Source organism: Heteronotia binoei, chromosome 21 (genome assembly GCF_032191835.1).
Source record: "Heteronotia binoei isolate CCM8104 ecotype False Entrance Well chromosome 21, APGP_CSIRO_Hbin_v1, whole genome shotgun sequence".
Lineage (NCBI taxonomy): Eukaryota > Metazoa > Chordata > Lepidosauria > Squamata > Gekkonidae > Heteronotia > Heteronotia binoei.
This window is the reverse complement of record NC_083243.1, coordinates 46974645-46995377: the sequence shown is the minus strand read 5'-3', so window position 1 is coordinate 46995377 and position 20733 is coordinate 46974645. Positions and strand designations below refer to the sequence as shown.

The following is a 20733-nucleotide window of genomic DNA, read 5'->3' as shown; positions in this document are numbered from 1 at the left end:
ACAGCTTCAAGAGGAGACTGGATAAACATATGAAACAGCAGTTCATCAGTGGCTATTAGCCACAAGCTATAGAAGGCACACTATGTTTGGGACAGTGATGTATTCTTGGCTTTCAGGGGCCAAGGTGGGAGAGCTTCTGGAGTTCTGGCCCCACTCGTGGACCTCCTGATGACACTTTGGTTTTTGGTCTCTGTGTGAGACAGAATGTTGGACTGGATTGGCCACTGGCCTGATCCAACATGGCTTTTCTTATGTTCTTATGAATTCTATAGCTCAACAGCATTTTTTTAAAAAATATGTCCATACAAGGCAGGCCCAGCAACAGTTGCTATGGCCTTGAATGCACCGTAGAAAAGGACAACACCCCTTGCTGGGAAAGAATCCAGCCTCTAGCCACGCAAGGACTTTAACAAATGCATGTTCTGCACCTTATCATAAAGCAGAAGTGACTTCATAGATATTGTAAACTGCGTGGGTAGGAAACTGTTTTCTTTGGGGGTGGGGATTTAACTCCAGCAGAATTCATAGGCAAATTAGGAAAGCAAATTAAAGACACTAGATATCATACCCTGTTTATCTACACTGACTAGCAAATGGATTTCTTTGGTGTTTGAATGATCTATTACTCTGTAGCCACAAAACTGGAGGGGGAATGAAACTTTCAGTCATTCAAATAAAAAAAAAGGACAAGAGGGAAACAGGGCTGCTGACAGATGCCCAAATGCTGTTAGATTACAGGGTTGCCAATACCTAGGTGGGGGCAGGGGATTCCCTGGATTAGAGGCTCTCCCCCCACTTCAGGGTCATCAGAAAGCGGGGGAGAGGAGGGAAATGTCTGCTGGGCACTCGATTATTCCCTATGGAGACTGATTCCCATAGGGTATAATGGAGAATTGATCTGTGGGTATATGGGGCTCTGAAGGGGGCTGTTTTTTGAGGTAGATACACCAATTTTTTCAGCATAGCATCCAGTGCCTCTCCCCAAAATACCCTCCAGTTTTAAAAGGATTGGACCAGGGGGTCGAATTCTATGAGCCCCAAACGAAGGTGCCCCTATCCTTCATTATTCCCAATGGAGAGAAGGCATTTAAAAGGTGTGCGGTCCCTTTAAATGTGATGGCCAGAACTCCTTTTGGAGTTCAATCATGCTTGTCACAACCTTGGTCCTGGCTCTCCCTCCCCCAAAGTCTCCTGGCTCCACCCCAAAGTACTCAGATATTTCTCGAATTGGACTTGGCAACCCTATCTTAGAAATAGTTCACATGTTGGTAAACTCACACAAGTGCCTGAGGCACAGGCATGGCCATTGCCTCCATGCGGGGCTGTCTATGAAGCCATCATTGTGATGCTTTTTGGAGTCAGTTGGTACCATCCTGGGGCATTTGCTTGGGGTTGCACAGAGGGCCACAAATGTTTGCACTGGTATCTTGGTAAAATGGCTTCTTCCTGTATTGTGGTATCAGTGTGTGAACATTAAATATTCCCCCAATTGGTTTTCCTGTTTATCAATGATTTTATTCCAAGTTTCTACATAGAATAACATAAAATTCACAAAACCAAACTTAAACAATATAACGTAAGAAAACAAAGATGAGGTAAGCAGTTCCTCCTTACACCCTTAAAATTTATACAACCTTAAATACGTTCTAATATGACTTTATATTCCTATCTCATTCTTTATTTACTGCAAAAGTATTGATATTGATTTTATTCTTTTTTTTAATTGGTTTTTCTGATAGATACTGGCCTCTTAGGGTTGCCAGCTCTGGGTTGGGAAATTCCTGGAGATTTGGGTGCAGAGCCTGGAGAGGTCAAGGATCTCATTGGGGCATAATACCATAGCATCATTATACCATTCTTTCTCCAAAGGAACTGATGTGTGGAGATCAGCTGTAATTCTAGGAAACCTCCATGCCCCACCTGAAGGCTGGCAACTCTACCTCCCTAGGAGCTCTTTGCCCCAAGGGAAAAACATACAACTGACCTTAGCTCCGTTTATAGTTCAGGACTGAAAAGAACTAAATACCAGGAAAATATTTTAATTGAAACTGTGAAACTTTGATCCTGAAACAAAAGAAAACCGTGGTATCTCTACCAGCCGGCCATCCAGTATTCTGGTTTCAAAGAAGGAACAGGCTTTGAAGGAGACTACAAAACATATTCAAAAGCCAAATTGGGAGTGATTCATTCATCCACATTATTTTGATATGCCCTCAGATAGTTTAGCCTTTCCCCGCTCCTTTCTACCCCTTTGGTCATTAATCTTGCCAGCAGAGTATTTCTGGAATCTTGGACTTGTGTTCTAATGTGGTACAGGTAAACTGTTTTATTATCGCATGTGTCCTGTCTGTCATCACTAGAAAGCCTTTTGTTTTCACATTCTCCCTACGTGGGAGGTAAATGAGGTGAAGAGATAGTGAAGTTGCACAAAGCCACCCAGGAAGCGTCACACAGCAGAGAAGGGTTTGAACTTAAGTCTCCCATGTTCAGGCCCAATGCCCTAGTCCTTAAGCCACACAGATGACTATCACATGATGATGCTAATTCCCAAAGGCTCAGTAAGACACTTTCCTGGGAATGAGCTTCACTGAATAAAATGAGACTTACGTTTGAGTATACTTGCTTGGGATTGCTCCCAAAAGAGCGCAGGAGAGAAGGAGCTATTGGATGCTGCCCTTGGAAGAACAAAAATGAGAATGGCTAGGTCCTATCCAAAAGTCTTATCTCATGCATGCCCTGGAGAGATACGCTGTCTGCCTGCTAGGACTTTGGACTTTATTCAGACCAGCAAATGGCTTAATATCCGCCTCCCCTCTGGCTTTGATCGCAGATTGATTCTTAGGTGTTTTCCTGCTGACAGACGGCTGTTATCAGGTTGTTAATATCAGACACCTGAGAAGGACAGAGATAGGGCAGGCCTGCCTCTCCAGGGAACACTGGATTCTTAAGGAGGAATAATTATTACTAATGCTACTTATTTCTCCAAGCTTATCCTTCCCAGTAGTAGGATGATGGCAAAGTTTCAAAGAAAGCCACATAGGGAAGAGCTCAACAATGCATTAAAGGATCAAAACAACAGCGTGTCTGGACAAGCTCACTTTTTTCTGTTTCTAACAGAGTAACTGATTTGCATAAAAATCTTGCCAAGAAAAATGCAATCAACCCAAAATGGAGGCTTAACCCCCCCCATCAGTATTTCAGATCTGTACCCAACACAGAGACTAATTTGTTACTTTGATATTCTAGTGGCTGATATAATGGAAAGAACTTCTGACAGTTCAAGTCTTAGCAAGACGGTTTCTGCAAGACTACTGCAGGAAGATCAGGGACTACATGCGTTTTTTTGGGAAGAGGGGGCTCCTACAGGTATGTTACTGGGAAAAAAAACATTACAAAGCAGCTTTCTACATCCTTGTTTCAGTTTTTTTGCTAGTAGTAAGGTTTGGTCTGGTAGAACTGCTAATATCTGTCTAAGAAACAGCTTTGCAGCAGAGTTTTGGGAGTTTGGTCATGAGCGATGAATGATGTTCAAAGCCAGGATTTATCCCTGTCTAAGAACACAGTTTGTGTGAATAGATTTATTGCCTGACTTCCAGAATTTCACATGGAGGAGAAGTTGGAATACGGCAGTCATTTCTATTTTTGAATGTGAAGCTTCCACAACACTGTCTTGGACTAGTTCTCATTGGAGTTCTTACTGGACTCAAAAATAGAAACATTGCCTTCCTGCTTCTTATGCTCAAGGTATTTCTCAAGGATCAAATGTTACTTTGGGCTGCAGTATATCCTCTGTCTTCTGAATATGATAAACAAGATGAGAAAGAGAAGGGTGGAAGGAGGGCCATACTGTGTCAGTTGTTGAATATCTGCTGCTTACAAATGGGTGTACAAGGACCGTAGTGTCATTAGCAGCATGGAACAATCATAAGGGGCTAATGTGGTATAGGGGTTAGAGTGTCTGATTAGGATCTGGAATTCTGGGTTCAAATCCCCACTCTGCCATAAAACTCACAGGATGAATTCGGGCCGCTCTCTCAACCCAACCTAGCTCACAGGATTTTATGTGAGGATAAAACGGAGGATGGGGAGAAGCATTTTATCTTGAGGAATGGCAAGATAAAAGTAATTATATATAATTAGGGCATCTGGCTAATAGGAACCTGTCCCATTACCAGTGGTAACATTGTCTTTAGACAGCCAGAGAAGTTTTAGAAAACACATGAACTGTTCTTTTCCCCCCAAGCCAACGAAGTGCCACAAATTATTAACATGGATATGTAAGAAGGCTAGTAAAAATCTTTATGAGTTATTAACTTTTGTGGATCTATTCACAAGGCTGTATTGAGAGATGTTTCCCTGGGCAAACTTCAGATCTTTAGAACTTTCCAGTGAATATGTTAGTATATTCTTTCTACAATACTGCCACTCAGTTTGAAGTTTTAAGAAGGACAGGGTTGTAAGGGAGAGGAGAGCTGCATTATCATCACTGAGGGAAAATATTTGTATCTGTTAGGTTTTCTCCAAAACCAATAAAAGCAGCTTGGGAATGCAATTTTCTGAGAATTCAGAAAGGGTTAAATAGCCTTTACTATCCTCATCAGATTCTCTTTTAGAACTGTAACTGCACTATAAAAACTTTTTTAAAAAACAAAAAGCATCATTGAAAAGCATCATAGAATTACATGTAAAATATATTTCTTTAAAAGGTTTCCCCCAATCCATTCGTTCATAAGTGTGGGACAGCTGTCACAGATGGTCCCTCCACCCATTTTATCCTTACAACAGGTCTATGAGATTTAGGTGGGTGGCAAGGTTAGCTGGTGAGCTCTGTGTCAACAAAGAAATTAAAACCTAACTCAAGTCTAACACGAACTATTGTGTCTCACTCAGTGACTCAATCTGATGCCTATGAGAAATCATGCCACACGAAGGTCCCCAACATACTCCTATCCACATTTATTGAAAGGTGCTTATTTACTTCCTTCCTTCATACCCCACCTTTCTCCCCAAGTAGCTTTCATCATTCTCCTTTCCTTCATTTATCTTCTCCACAACCTTGTTAGATTGAGAGAACATGAACAGTCCTGACTTGGCTGGCCCAGGCTAGGCTGATATCATCAGATCTCAGAAGCTAAGCAAGGTTGGTCCTGGTTATTACTTGGATGGGAGACTGTTAGGATTTCATTAGCAGAGTTATGCAGATTAAACCACAAAACAGCCAGGCACATGCATTTAGCTTTAACAAAGTAATCTTTACTTGTCTAGGAGTTCTACAAAACAAGAAAAGGATTTAACATCCTATCTGTCTTCTCTAACTACAAGTTGACTCTCTCAGGTCTGACGAGGAAGGCTAGAGATTTAGACAAAGGACCATAAACTGAAACCCAATGCTTTCTTCCTAGTCCATCTCCAATATATTGATAACCCAATTAGAGTTTACCAACACAAGTTAATATACATATTGACACCTAGCCGCTGTGGGAAGTGCGTGCAGACTAGCTCATTGGCCCTACCACTGACTAGCTAAGCATCAGCATGCATAAACAAACAATTAATTAAATCATGACTCCAGGAAGTGAAGTTGCCAAAACCCAACAGAGACCACCAAGGAAGTCCAGGATCTCTACGCAGAGGAAGGCAATGGCAAACCACCTCTGAAGTCTGCTGCCTCGAAAACCCTACTCAGGATCACTGTATGTCAGCTGTGACTAGATGGCACTTTCTACCCCCATATGACTGGCCCAGTTGTTGCCCAGCAAACTTCCATGGCAGAATGGGGACATTGGCTCTCATTGTTCCCTTAACATTCTCCCGAATAACTGTACACAGAACTGTAGCTATGTATTCCTAAATGCATTTACTCAGAAATATGTCAGAAAAGTAACAAAAGCTGCAATAGTTGTCATCTATTTGTAGGGGAATTAGCACTGCCATCCTAAGCAGAGGTACGGTATATCCATTTACTTAAAACCACTCAGAAAGGTTTAACCCTGTTTAGGACAGCATTGTGGGTGCCCTCTGCACATTCTAAGCTGATACTGTGTCAAGAGCAGAATATTACCTAATATAATACTTCATCAGTAAAATGATCATATCGTGCAAGCAGTACTTATATCACAATGTATTCTAACAATATAAATACCAGCAGATTGCTTTTAAAATCATAACTGACAGGGGCACCACAAAGCACATATACATACCGTCCCATTAAAAAGAAGAAAAAGTCTTTCAAGAAATCCACATACCGTGTTAGAAGTGCATCATCATTCTAGACAACATATCAAAATGTGCGTATTCAACACAGCTTTGTAAAACAAACAGTTTTGTTCACTACAGTTTGAGGCATTGTCACGAATTAAATGCGGTTTTAAAGTTGATATACTGTGTGGAATCAGAGTAGCTGCTCTCCCTCTCCACTTTTTATGACATAGACTACATATATATGGCTGTATTTTCTGCCTGGTAAACATCCCAGATCATCCAGTATATTTTTTTGCTAAATAATTTATTATTAGACTTCCCAGCTTTTTACTGCTTTGGATTGGGTTTCCTCCTATCAGATGATTGCATGGAAATTCTTATGCCTTCTAACAATCAACGTAGGAGTCAGTTCATTAGTGTTGGTGTTGGACTCAGCTGTATTTATATAGAAAATATATGTGCAGCCTCTCCAGAGATCTGCTCAAAGTAGCTCATAAGTAAAACAGTGCAACATACCTGGGTCTATGATTGCCAGCCCAATGAATGAAGACCTGTTTATTTCATCTGTCTTTTAAAATTTAAATTACATTGTTTACATTGGGCTCCATCTGGGGAGAAATACAGCACAGAAATGCTCTAAATAAAAAGCAAGACATTTCCTACAAAGTGAAAACTAATGTGTCAGCTGTCTCCCTGATATGCCAGCTTTCTATGAGCAAGGAACTGCTTAATTTTGAGCCTTAATCTGCAGTCTGAAGTACATATTAAGCCCACAATCAGGCTTGCTGGCTGAGTGATTCGAGACACCAAATCCAAATGTTAAAGAAGACATTAGTTTCCTAGATGACATTAACAGTTCATGGAAATAGTGGTTCATTTTTTTCTTTGATGAATATAGGACTGAAGACAGTTGAACACCTGCTCATGATAAGGCTTCAGTGTAAACAAAAACATTTATCCCTCATTTTCAAAAGCACCACGTACAGTCCTTGAAACATGCAGCCCATAAAAGCATGTGATGACTATGTAACTGAAAGGTGATAATTCCGTTTCAAGGAACTCTTGCCTTAGCCTCAAGAAACTATTTGGAGTTTGGTGGAAATTGCAGGTGGAAAGCCACAGCAATAATGTTACATACAACTGCATTGTACCCTCTAGTCTACCATGAATTGCCATTTCCCAGCCACCTTGTAGTGATGGATGTAAATAGAGATTGGGCCAGCCATACACTTTCATGGTCCAACATACGTTTATTGGCCATCCTGTCTTCGAAGGGGTCAAAGCACAAGCCAGCTTTCATGTTTATAAATCCAGGATTTTGGAACAGAGATAGGCCTGTAGCCTAAATATATTTTGTGTGGTACAAATAGACTCTGCCATGCAAATGACTGAAGAAGGAAAGCCAGCTCATCAAGGAAGTTAAGTCTCCTTCTGACTTCTCTGTGGAGGCTTCTCAGAAGTAGAAGAGCTGGTTTTATACCTAGGGTTGCCAGGTCCGACTCAGGAAATATCTGGGAACTCTGAGGGTGGAGCCAGGAGCCAGGTTGTGACAAGAATGATTGAAGAGAGTTCTGGCCATCATGCTTAAAGGGACCACACTCCTTTCAAATTCCTTCCTTCCACTGGAAATAATGGCGGATAGGGGCGCTTTCTTTTTGGAGTTCATAGAATTGGACCCCCTGGTCCAATCTTTTTGAAACTTGGGGGGTGGGGTTAAGGAGAGGCACCAGATGCTATGCTGAGAATTTGGTGCTTCTGCCTCAAAAAAGAGCCCCTCCAGGGAGCCCCAGATAACCACGGATCAATTTTCTATTATATCCTATGGAGACCAATTTCCATAGGGAATTACTGAGTGACCAGTGGACATTCCTTTTCCCCACCACACTTTTTGATAACCCTGAAGTGGGCAGGGCCTCTAAACTGGGGGATCCTCTGTCCCCAACTGGAGATTGGCAATCCTGTTTATAACCTGCCCTTCACTATCCAAAGGAGTCTTGGAGCAGCTTACAATCGCCTTCCCTTCCCCTGCCCACAACAGATATCCTTTGAGGCTGGTGGGGCTTGGAGAGGGCTGTGACAGACCCAAGGTCACTCAGCTGGCTTTATGTGGAGGGATGGAAAATCCAAACCTGGTTCTCCAGATTAGAGTCTGCTGCTCGTAGCTACTACACCACACTGGCTCTCGCCATGCCATGTAGATTTTCATTATAGCCACCAGTGCAATCTGTTGCTTATGACATTAATATAGATAACTGGAGGAAATATTTTTTTCATCATTTCTCACTCATCAAGTTACCGTTAGGGCCAGCAACAAGCCAAGCTGGGTACTGGTGACATAAATACAGGTGGTGTAAATATGAACAATAATTTCCAAATGACAGGCAGAAGAAGAGCCTGGAGAAGAGTTTATGGCTCAGCAGGCAGCTATAAACAGAAAAGCTATTACCATGGAAATCTGGGTCTGATAGAGAGATAATTTAGTTTGTTTTTGCATCGTCCATAAATTATGAGTCAGTTGAACAGAAGACTTTTCATTATAGCAAAACAGAGTCCGACAAACATAACAGATTGATTCCATAATGTTCAGAGGATAATTGGAACAGCGATGCCCCAAGCACAAACGGCAAGGATATTACTTTGGGTTTGATGGGATCTGGGAAGCAGAGTATGGTGCACAAGCCAAAGAAGAAAGAGCTGAGAAGTGCCACAAACAGTGCTGGGGATTAGTGATCTGAGACGTTTGATGTCTTGCATGAAGCTCTTATTTCTACGGCTCTCATATAATCTCCCAAGATATGTCATTTTCTGTTTGCCTTTTATTTACACTACCACATCTCTGTAGTAGCCTTACATCTAGAAGAGCACGTCATGTGACAGCATGATGAGAGCATGTCATATGATGCGCAGGTCTGCCAAAAAGAAAACAGAAAGAAAATAATGACTTCTGTGTACCAGTGGGAGCTGGTACACAGTTGGACTGGTGGCCAATGGTAGGCAGAGCCAATGAATTCTGGATTTTGTCCCCCTCTGCCTCCCTCACAACACTGTAGAAGATGACAACTGCACTTAGAAGAAATTCTGGAAGCATTTATCTAGTTGTACACAAATGTAACACTGAAGCTTATATGCACAGGCCAACGTAATGTAACCTCTCCTTTTGCAATTGTGTTTACAATAACAGTAGGGATACTCAATGCAGAACAGAAATGTTGTCACATGCTCCCCTTTCCTAATATATGCTGCTTATAGTAGCATTAAGCCAGTTACGCACTCTCAGCCTTATTCATTTCATAGGGTTGTTGTAAAGACAAAATGGAAGTAGAGTTTCTGACTTCAGTTTGAAAAATTCCCATAGATTTGGGAATTTGCAAGGCTTATCCTTGACAGAGGCAGAAGTGTCTCAGCTGCAGTAGGAGAAGGTGCTTGGATCTAGAACACAGCTGCTGGTAAAGTGAGTGAGACTTGATTTGCTTTTCTAAAACTGCTGGGGAGCATTACCTAGGGTTGCTGCGGGAGGTAACTGTGTGTGTGCTTGGTGCCTGTGGAGAGGGGTTTCTGATTGCTTTTGTGTGTCTTTTGTGTAGCTGTTGCTGAGTGAGGAGAGCTTATTTGCCTGGGGGTAATTGCTGGCCCCACCCTCTGCTGTTGTTCTGGCTGTTGAGTCAGAGGTGGGTGGGGGCCTGAGCCTTTTATTTGCAAGGCTCATCCTTGCCAGAGGCTTTGGCCTGTGGCTCTTAGCCTGGGGGTCTAGTTTGGGGGTTCTGTAGATAGGTGGGTAGTTACCCACAAGTAGTTTCAAGTGGCAGTTCGTAGTGGGATGTAAAGATAAGAGAAGATAAAGAAAATTTTGAAATGGATTGCAGCAGTATGGCTGGTGAGGGAGCAGAGGCAGTGACATGTAAAGACTGTGGGATGTTTGTATTTCTACCTGAGAGTAGCACGAATTACACTTGCAGCAAGTGTAAGTTAGTGGCCCTGCTGGAGGAGAAGTTACAGGGACTGGAGGCACGATTGCCCACACTGCAGTGTATAAAGGAAGGTGAGGATTTTCTTAACAAAACGCATGAGGCGCTCTTGAAAGGACAAAAGGAGGGAGAGGAAATGGTATCTCAGTAATTAGATGAGAACCCAACACAGGAGGAGGGTTCCTGGAAAAATGTAACCTGAAGAAGAAAGAAAATCAGGAGATGTTCTGAGCCCCTGCTGCTCAGCAATAGGTTCCAGGATCTCCCCACAGTAACTGATTTTGAACCATTGGAACAAGGCCTACTTCCCCAGCCTCCATGAAGCCTGAACAAAGTTTCTCAGAATCCTGTGGATAAGAAGCCTGGAGCTTCTACTCCCCAATATAGGAAGAAGGTGGTGGTGATTGGAGACTCCTTGCTCAGAGGGGTGGAGCCCAAAGTGTGCCAACTGGACTTGTCATCCCGAGAGGCCTGCTGTCTGCCGGGTGCACACATCCAGCATCTGACAGAAAGGATTGGAAGACTTATCAAGCCCACGGATTACTATCCTTTCGTGCTGATCCATGTGGGAACGAATGATACTGCCTGTCATAGCCCTGAACATATTAGAAAAGACTATGTGGCTCTGGGTCAGAAGGTGAAGGAGCTGGGTGTACTAATTGTGTTCTCATCAGTGCTTCCTGTTGAAGGCTGTGGCTTAGGACAAGAAAGAAGAATACTTCAAACAAACGACAGGCTACGTCGATGGTGTCATCAGAAAAGATTCGGATTTCTGGACCATGGCTTACGCTTTTGAGATGGTGGTCTTCTATCGGGAGATGGTTTGCACCTTACGGCAGTAGGGAAAAAGGTGTTTGGTAACAGTCTTGCTAACCTAATAAGGAGGGCTTTAAACTAAATTGTATGGGGGGAGCGAGACAATAATTCAAAGCCTTGTACGATACCAGAAACTGTGGATAAGGACATTAAAGATTTGCAGAGAGTGGTGCATACGCTACGTAATGTTAACTTGCAGGCTTGTACAGAAACCAAACCCTTGGGATGCATAAAATGTGGATTCCAATGTCTCTACACTAATGCACAGAGTATGGGAAACAAACAGGAGGAACTGGAAGTCCTAATAAAGGAAGCAGACTGACATAATAGGCCTTACTGAAACGTGATGGGATGACACTCACAACTGGAATATTAGGATTCAAGGGTACAACTTATTTAAAAGGGGCAGGCAAATGAGAAAGGGTGGAGGCGTAGCAGTATATGTGAAGGAGGTATATACTTGTGAGGAAATATGTGAATTGGAGCATGGCAGCTCAGTTGAGAGTCTCTGGGTAAAAATAAAAGGAGTAAGAAACAATGGTAATATTATTGTGGGGGTCTGCTATAGACCACCAAGTCTACAGCAGATTGCAAAATTCTCCAAGAGAAGGAATACAGTGATCATGGGAGATTTCAATTACCTGGACATCTGTTGGAAGTCCAACTCTGCTAAAAATGAAAAGTCAAATAGATTCCTGACTTGTCTTGCTGACAACTTCCTTTTCCAGAAAGTGAAGAAGGAAACAAGGGGATATGCTATCTTGGATTTGATTCTAACCAACAAGGAATAATTGATTGAAGAAGTGGAAATAGTGGGCACCCTGGGCAGTAGTGACCATGTGATTTTGGAATTCACAGTCTTAGGGAAGGGGAAAGCTATACATAGTCAGACTTATAGGTTGGACTTCAGAAAGGCAAACTTTGATAAACTTAGAACTATGCTGGGTAAAATCCCATGGTCAGAAATACTCAGGGGGGTCAGCAGGGAAGGGAGTTTCTTAAAAGCAAAATACTGAAAGCACAATCACAGATGATTCCTATGAGAAGAAAAAATGGAAAAAAGCCTAAAGAAGCTGAAGTGGCTCCATAAATGGTTCTCTAAAGACTTGAGAAATAAAAAAGACTCCTTTAGGAATTGGGCCTTATAACCAAGGATGAATATAAACAAATCACCAATGCTTGTAGAGAAAACATTAGGAAAGCTAAAGCTCAGTATGAGTTTAGGCTGGCCAAAGATGCTAAAACAACAAAAAAGGGTTCTTTTCTTATGTTGAGAGTAAGAAAAAGAGCAAGGACATGGTAGGCCCATTGCGAGGGCAAGAAAGTGAAATTGTAACAGGTAATGAAGAGAGGGCGGAACTACTTTCCCTCAGTCTTCTCTTCTGAGGGGAACGATGGTCAACATGGCAAAAACAGAACACATAAGGAGGGTATGAAGTTCCAAGCTAGGATCAGTGTAGGGGTAGCACATAAACACCTAGTTTCTTTAAATGAAACTAAGTCCTCAGGTCCAGATGAATTGCATCCAAGGGTTCTAAAAGAGCTTGCGGATGTAATTTCTGAGCCTCTGGCTATTATTTTTGAAAATTCTTGGAGAACAGGAGAGGTGCCGAAAGATTGGAGGCGGGGGAATGTTGTCCCCATCTTCAATAAGGGGAAAAAAGAGGATCCAGGTAGCTACTGACTCGTCAGCTTGACGTCCATACCTGGAAAAGTTTTAGAGTAAATCATCAAACAGTCGGTCCTGGAACATTTAGAAAGAATGGATGTGATTATTAAGAGCCAGCATGGTTTTCTCAAGAACAAGTCATGTCAGACTAACCAGATCTCTTTTTTTGAGAAAGTGATTACTTTGCTGGATCAGGGGAATGCTGTCGACATCGTTTATCTTGATTTCAATAAGGCTTTTGATAAGGCTTTCCACATACTATCCTTGTTGACAAGTTGGTAAAATGTGGTTTGGATCCTGTTACCATTAGGTGGATCTGTAACTGGTTGACAGATCGCACCCAAAGAGTGCTTGTGAATGGTTCCTCATCCTCTTGGAGAGGAGTGACAAGTGTAGTGCCTCAAGGATCTGTCCTGGGACCTGTTTTGTTCAACATCTTTATCAATGATTTGGATGAAGGGATAGAGGGAATGCTTATTAAATTTGCAGATGATACTAAATTGGGAGGGGTTGCAAACACAGAAGAAGACAGATACGGGATACAGGATGGCCTTGACAGGCTGGAAAACTGGGCTAAAACCAATAAAATGAATTTTAACAGGGATAAATGTAAAGTTCTGCATTTAGTTTTGAAAAATCCAATGCATGGTTATAGGATAAGGGAGACTTGTGTTAGCAGTAGTATGTGCGAAAAGGATCTAGGGGTCTTAGTGGATCATATGCTGAACATGAGTCAACAGTGATGCAGTGGCTAAAAAGGCAAATGCAATTTTGGGCTGTATCAACAGAAGTATAGTGTCCAGATCATGTGATGTGATGGTATCGCTTTACTCTGCTCTGGTAAGACCTCATCTGGAGTATTGTGTTCAGTTTTGGGCACCACATTTTAAGAAGGATATAGACAAGCTGAAACGGGTTCAGAGGAGGGCGACGAAGATGGTGAGGGGTCTGGAGACCAAGTCCTATGAGGAAAGGTTGAAGGAGCTGGGGATGTTTAGCCTGGAGAGGAGGCGACTGAGAGATGATATGATCACCATCTTCAAGTACTTGAAGGGGTGTCATATAGAGGATGATGTGGAATTATTTTCTGTGGCCCCGGAAGGTAGGACCAGAACCAATGGGTTGAAATTAAATCAAAAGAGTTTCCGGCTCAACATTAGGAAGCACTTCCTGACCATTAGAGCGATTCCTCAGTGGAATAGGCTTTCTTGGGAGGTGGTGGGCTCTCCTTCCTTGGAGGTTTTTAAACAGAGGCTAGATGGCCATCTGACAGCAATGCAGATCCTGTGAATTTAGGGGGAGGTGTTTGTGCAGGGGGTTGGACTAGATGACCCTAGAGGTCCCTTCCAACTCTATTATTCTATGATTAGATCCTGAGGGTGGGGTCTAGAAAGGGGATGGAATATAATTCCATACAGTCCACTCTCCAAAGCAGCTACTTTCTCCAGTCTGGAGATCAGTTATAATCTGGAGATCAGCTATAATTCCAAGAGATCGCCAGGCCCAGCCAGAAGGTTAGAAATCTTAAATGAGAAAAGGCAAATAATGTAAACTGCTTTATATCCCCATTGGGGAGTAAAATGGGGTATAAATGAAGTAAATGCATGTGCATGATGACAATTATGATAAACTATATGTATACAAAAGAAAATTTGATTCCAGTGGCACCTTTAAGACCAACAAAGTTTTATTCTGTGTATAAGCTTTCATGTGCAGACACACGGAAGCTTATATCCAGAAAATAAAACTTTGTTGGTCTTAAAGGTGCCACTGGACTCAAACTTTGTACTGCTGCCTCAGACCAGCACAGCTACCCACCTGAATCTATATGTTTACATAGAGAACTACAGGGGATAAACTGAGGATAACAAGAACACAATTAAAAGTATTTTTCTTGACAGCAGGAACAATAGCGTTAGGGACTGGGATTCTTCCAAATATTGTGGATCAATTCATCCTGTATGACAAAAGGTATAGTAATGCGTCTTAACAATTGTAGATATCTCCTCAGTGGGCCTTAAATGTCAGAAAATGGCTTCAACCAAGAGCCTATCAGGGTTTGGAAGAGGTGAGTCCTTCTCCTAGATGAAAGGAAGAGGCAGATAATTATACGTGCAGAAAGAAAACACTGTTTGTATTCTGGATGAGGCAGACACAAGCAGACAAGAGCTTCTGTGAGCTGGCTGAAGCACCTTGGAGGTGCATCTTTCCGGTGATGTTGTGACTGGCAGATCTGCTGCCCTACAGCAGCACCTCTGAGCCTCCAATTATGCTGTACCTGTGTATGTGTAAATAAAACAAAAACTTTATAAAGAGCCACAAGTCTCCACTGCTGTCTACTCATAAGGGAACCAATCTAAGTAAATGCTGGGCATGTAACATGGGATTGTTTCCTTAAAGAGAAACTGTTAGCCAGTGTAATTAAGTCACAGAATGAAATTTGAGATATTTGTGGAGTCAACATGGCAGAAAACTGAAGACTTAGTTGAGGCTGGGGAATTAATCTACTTCATTTCCCACCCCACTTAAATGACTGACAACCAAGAGGCTCATGCTCTGGCTTCGCTAGGTGATTCTGCAAAATAAAACCTCAGAAACAGACTTGTGGCAAGATCTAGATACAGTTTGGACCAGGGGCGGCCAGACTGCAGCTTGGGAGCCACATGTAGCTCTTTCACACATATTGTGTGGTTCTCGAAGCCCCCACTGCCCCGTTGGCTGGCTTGAAGAAGGCATTTAAAATGGAAGCTTTGGAGGATGGACTCTATAGCATTATGCTCCACTGAGGTCCCTGTCCTCCTCAGGCTCCATCCCGAAATCTCCAGGAGTTTCCCAGCCTGGACCTGCAGCCCTACCCCGCCCTGCATCCGCCACCAGTGGCCAGAGGGGATCTGGCAATCCTATTTACAGAAAGATGTCCAAATATATTTCTATGAAGAGTAGGCAGAATTTCCAGTCAAAATGTCTCTCTGCGGCTGCTCCTGAAATGGTTCCCAGGCCAGCTCAACTCTAGCCATAGTCCAAACCAGGGGTGGGCAAACTTGCTTAACATAAGAGGCACATAGAATAAACATCAGATGTTTGAGAGCTGCAAGACATGAATGTTAGATGATTGAGAGCAGGCAGGCAGGCAGGAAGGAAAGCAAATAGATGGGAGGGAAGAGAGGTGGAAAGAAAGCAACTTTAATTTTCTCCCAGGGAACTGATCCCAGTAGCAGTAGCATCCCAGAATCACCCCAGACATGGAATTTTACTCAGACACAGATTAAAAAGAAGAACAGCCCATCATGGAATATGTATGCTTTGGAGGTTAAGTATACATTTAGAATTAAGTGCTTTCCTAAACTCCCCTGCAGCTAGGAGGACTGGAGATTTGGGAGAAACAGAAATCAGTGGTTTTGCACAGAATTGTAATTGATAAGGAATTTTGTGTATTTATATTTGCAATGGAAAGCAAACTGTTGCTTGAATGTGCATAGTATATTGCAAAGCAATTGAAGAGATTGGGATGGTGCAGAATGAGGTTAAAAATCAATGGATAGTCAGTGTTTTGCTTACTGGTATGGAGATGCAAGTGGTACCAAGAGGAACTTTTTAGTCTGACCTTTGAAACGTCTATTTCTGTTTCATTGATTACGCTAAAGCTTTTGATTGTATGGATCACAACAAACTGTGGCAAGTCCTTAAAGAGATGGGACTACCAGACCACCTCACATGTCTCCTGAGAAACCTGTATAAGGGTCAAGAAGCAACGATCAGAACGGGATATGGAACAAATGATTGGTTTAGAATAGGAAAAGGAGTTCGACAAGGATGTATATTGTCACCCTGCTTATTTAATTTATATGCCGAGTACATAATTGGCGAGGAGGGCGGGATACAAATGGAATAAAATAAATAAATCATGCGGAATGCTGGCCTAGATGAAGCACAAACTGGAATTAAGATTGCCAGGAAAAACATCAACAACCTGAGATATGCAGATGACACTACTCTAATGGCAGAAAGTGAGGAGGACCTAAAGAACCTCTTGTTGAGGGTGAAAGAGGAGAGCACAAAAGGAGACTTGAAACTCAAAATCAAAAAACCTAAGATCATGGCACCTGGCCCCATCACACCTCAGCAAATAGAAGGGGAAGACATGGAGGTAGTGACAGACTTCACATTTCTGGGATCCAAGATCACTGCAGATGGTGACTGTAGCCATGAAATTAAAAGACGTCTGCTCCTTGGGAGGACAGCTATGATGAACCTGGGCAGTATAATAAAAAGTAGAGACATCCCCCTGCCAACAAAAGTCTGTATAGTCAAAGCGATGGTATTCCCAGTGGCAATGTATGGCTGTGAGAGCTGGACCATAAGGAAGGCCGAGCGCAGAAGAATAGATGCTTTTGAGTTGTGGTGCTGGAGAAGAATGTTGAGAGTCCCTTGGACTGCAAGAAGATCAAATCAGTCAGTCCTAAGAGAAATCAACCCAGACTGTTCCCTGGAAGGTCAGATGCTGAAGCTGAAGCTCAAATACTTTGGCCACCAAATGAGAAGGGAGCACTCCCTGGAGAAGATCCTGATGCTAGGAAAGACAGAAGGCAAAAGAAGAAGGGGACAGCAGAAGATGAGATGACTGGACAGTGCTACTGATGTAACAAATACAAATTTGAGCAGACTTTGGAGGATGGTGGAAGACAGGAGGGCCTGGCGTGACTTTGTCCATGGGGTTGCAAATAGTTGGACTCAACTGTGTGACTGAACAACAACAACTGAATGTGTCAAAAATTTACTATTAGAGTTTTTGCTAAATGTACAGACTTTTTTTAAAGCAAACTTTAAATGATTCTAATGTTGGGTAATGAATAGCAAGAAAGAAGCTGGAATCCTGGATCAATTACCTCCAAGAATGTGTCTTGAGGGTGGGACAATGTCTTTTTGTCAATGAATGATCTTTTTTTTAAATTTAAATTGCAAATGAGAATAATTCTAAGTCAGAGAGAATCATGAATGCTGGTGGGGAAACATCATGGCAATATGTGAATGGGTACTATGTAAAGAGACAGTGTGGTTTAGTAGTTAGAGTGTCAGTCTAAAATTTGGGAGGCCCAGGTTTGAAACCCCGCTCTGCCATGGAAGCTTCCTGCGTGACCTTGGGCCAGTCACTCACTCTCCACCTAGTCTACCTCACAGGATTGTTGTGAGGATAAAATGGATGAGAGGAGAACCATGTACACTGTTTTGGGTCCCCACTGGGGAGAAAGTCAGTATATAAATAAAGTAAATATAATGATCATATTTACTATTTGAATTGGTGATGTGAGCAGTTTCCTTAATGAGGCGTGTTTCTGTTTGATCCGGAGATCAGTAAAATTCCATGTCTAGGGTAATGGAGTGTGTTGTTATTACTTATTAACTTGTCAATTTTTTTTGCTTGGAAACAGTCTGCATAACTAGTCAAGAGGCTAGAGCACTGCTAGGTAGTGTTACAGACCTGGATTCTGATTACAATGGAAGAAGTGTACTATTCTGAAGAAGTGGGCATGCACACAAAAGCTTATGCCTTGAATAAAACCTTTTGGTCTTAAAGACCCCACTGGACTCAAACTTTGTTCTGCTGCTTCAGACTAACACTGCTACTCACCTGAATCTACTATTACAAAAGGAATGGTAATCTGTTTTAACAACTGCAGGTATCTCCTTGATGAACCTTAAGGGTCAGGAAATGCCTCTCTAGCCAAGGACCCATCAAGACTTGGAAAAGGCAAGCCTGCCCTCCTAGCTAAATGAAGCAGGAAAAAAAAGCAGCTCAGAATCTGGAAGAGAGAGAGAGAGAGAGAAAAACAGGCAGTCATTGGTGTGAGATGGTTCAATCAGATTGGGGGTGCATAAGAACATAAGAGAAGCCATGCTGGATCAGGCCAATGGCCCATCCAGTCCAACACTCTGTGTCACACAGTGGCCAAAAAACAAACAAACTCCAAGTGCCATCAGAAGGTTCACAAGTAGGTCTAGAAGCCCTTCCACCTTGCCTCCCCCCAAGCACTAAGAATACTGCCCCAGACAGTTCCAATAATATACTGTGGCTAATAGCCAGGATCTCTCTCTCTCTCTGGGTATGTGACATAGCAGATCTTCCACCCTATAGTTGTGGCCTTTTGCCTCACACTGTGCTCTACCTGTATATTTGTAAATAAAGCAAAAGCTAGAAAAATGCCTTAAGTTTCCATGTTAAAAGGGAACCAGTCTAAACAAACAATACAATGTAACTTAATGCTCACAGAACTGGCAGTACATACCCTCCCACACCTCATAACCCAGACTCATACCAGAAGATTTCAGCCAAGTACTTTTGATACATAACGATCTAATCCATTTGTTTTGACTAGCTAACTATACCTAGTTAGCACTGACCTGGACAGCTCAGCTAGACTGATTTCTTTAGATCTCGAAAACTAAGCAAGGTCAGTCTTGGGAGACCACAAAGAAGGTCCAGGGATGGCTATGCAGTAGCAGGTAATGGCAAACCACCTCTAAGTGTCTCTTGCCCTATTTATTTAATTGAATTTTTGACTGCTCTTCCCGGTAGCTGGGCTCAGGGCAGCTCACAAGAAGTTATGATTCCAGACAAGATAAAACCAAATTAAATAAACAGTAAAAACATTACCGTTCCCTAAAAGCAAGATGGCCTCAAGTCTCTGTTGGCGTCGCTATCTCACAGGGGGGAGTGGAAGTGGAAGGGGGAGTGCCAGATGAAAACCATAGCTGTCCTCAGCCAAATACCTGGCAGAACATCTCTGTCTTACAGGCCCTGCAGAATGGTAGTAATTCCTGCAGGGTCTGGATGGAATTTGGCAGCGAGTTCCACTAAGTTGGGGCCAGGGCAGAGAAGGCCCTGGCCCTGGTTGAGGACAGCTGGGGACCACCAGCACATATCGATCAGCAGAGCGCAAGGCTCTCTTGGGGATATATCAGGAGAGGCAATCCCAGAGGTACATCAGTCCTTGGCCATTAATGATCTTAAAAGGACCATGAAAACCCTATGGGTTGCCATAAGTCAGCTGTGACTTAACTGCATTTTCCACCATGACTATATTGGAGGGCAGGGGGTATAATATATTCCAGTCTGCTGGGTAAATGGCAGGGAAGAAGACATGTAAACCCTTGCCCTAACCTTCCATTTTCCTATTACAAATTGCCTCCAATCAAGAGCCCCCTCCCCAAATGAAGTGTTAGAGGCCATTATGAGCAGCAGGTACTGAAAGGGTTGTATGTCTTCCCCCCCTGCTGCTTCTGGACCCTTAGTCACACCCCTGCAAAGTGGCTGTTATTCTTTTAAAAAAAAATTTTCAGGGCTCCTATACATTCATACCATTTAGTCAGCCAGGGCTATGTGAAGATTTGATCCTCATCCAAACTTAGCTCTTTAGCCACTAAACCACATTAGTTATCAATGTGATTTAGTTCTATGTCATAGTTGCCTTTCTCTCCATTGGCCATGAAGATTTCCAGTAAGCTTTGTGTTATGTACTCTTTATTTACGAGGAGACAGATAAAAAAAGCAACCTCCACACAAAGCATACCTCCAGCAGTATTACTAGCAGCAGTGCAGCATAGACAACACTTTGGTACTCAAGGCTTAGAAGTATTTATTGTAGACAAAACAATGGAACAATCTGTTTCCCCCTCTGATATTTGTGTGTGTTGGTGTATTCTCATGATGCTGAGTCCCTGCTCAATTACTTCTGCTTGTTAGTTAAAACTAGGGTTGCCAATCCCCAGTTGCAGACAGGGGATGCCCCAGTTTGGAGACCCTCCCTCTGCTTCAGGATTATCAGAAAGTGGGGGGGGGGGGATGTCTGCTGGACACTCCGTTATACCCTATGGAAACAGACTCCCATAGGGTATAATGGAGAATTGATCTGTGGATATCTGGGGCTGGGGGCCCTTGTTTTTTTCAGCTAGAGGTACCAAAATTTCAGCATAGCATCTGGAACAGGTGTCCTGCATTTCCCCATGGCAGCATTCCAAGGGGCATTTGGGGCTGCAGCAGGAGTTGGGGAGAGGGGAAGTCACACTTCTGCAGACAGAAATCCT

General features: G+C 42.7%; 1 protein-coding gene across 3 annotated transcripts in view; it reads right to left on the bottom strand.

The window, feature by feature from the left end:
* Positions 1–20733, bottom strand: part of STON2 (stonin 2) — a 99659-nt gene that overhangs the window by 21862 nt on the left and 57064 nt on the right. The gene's annotated exons all lie outside the window — the stretch shown is intronic.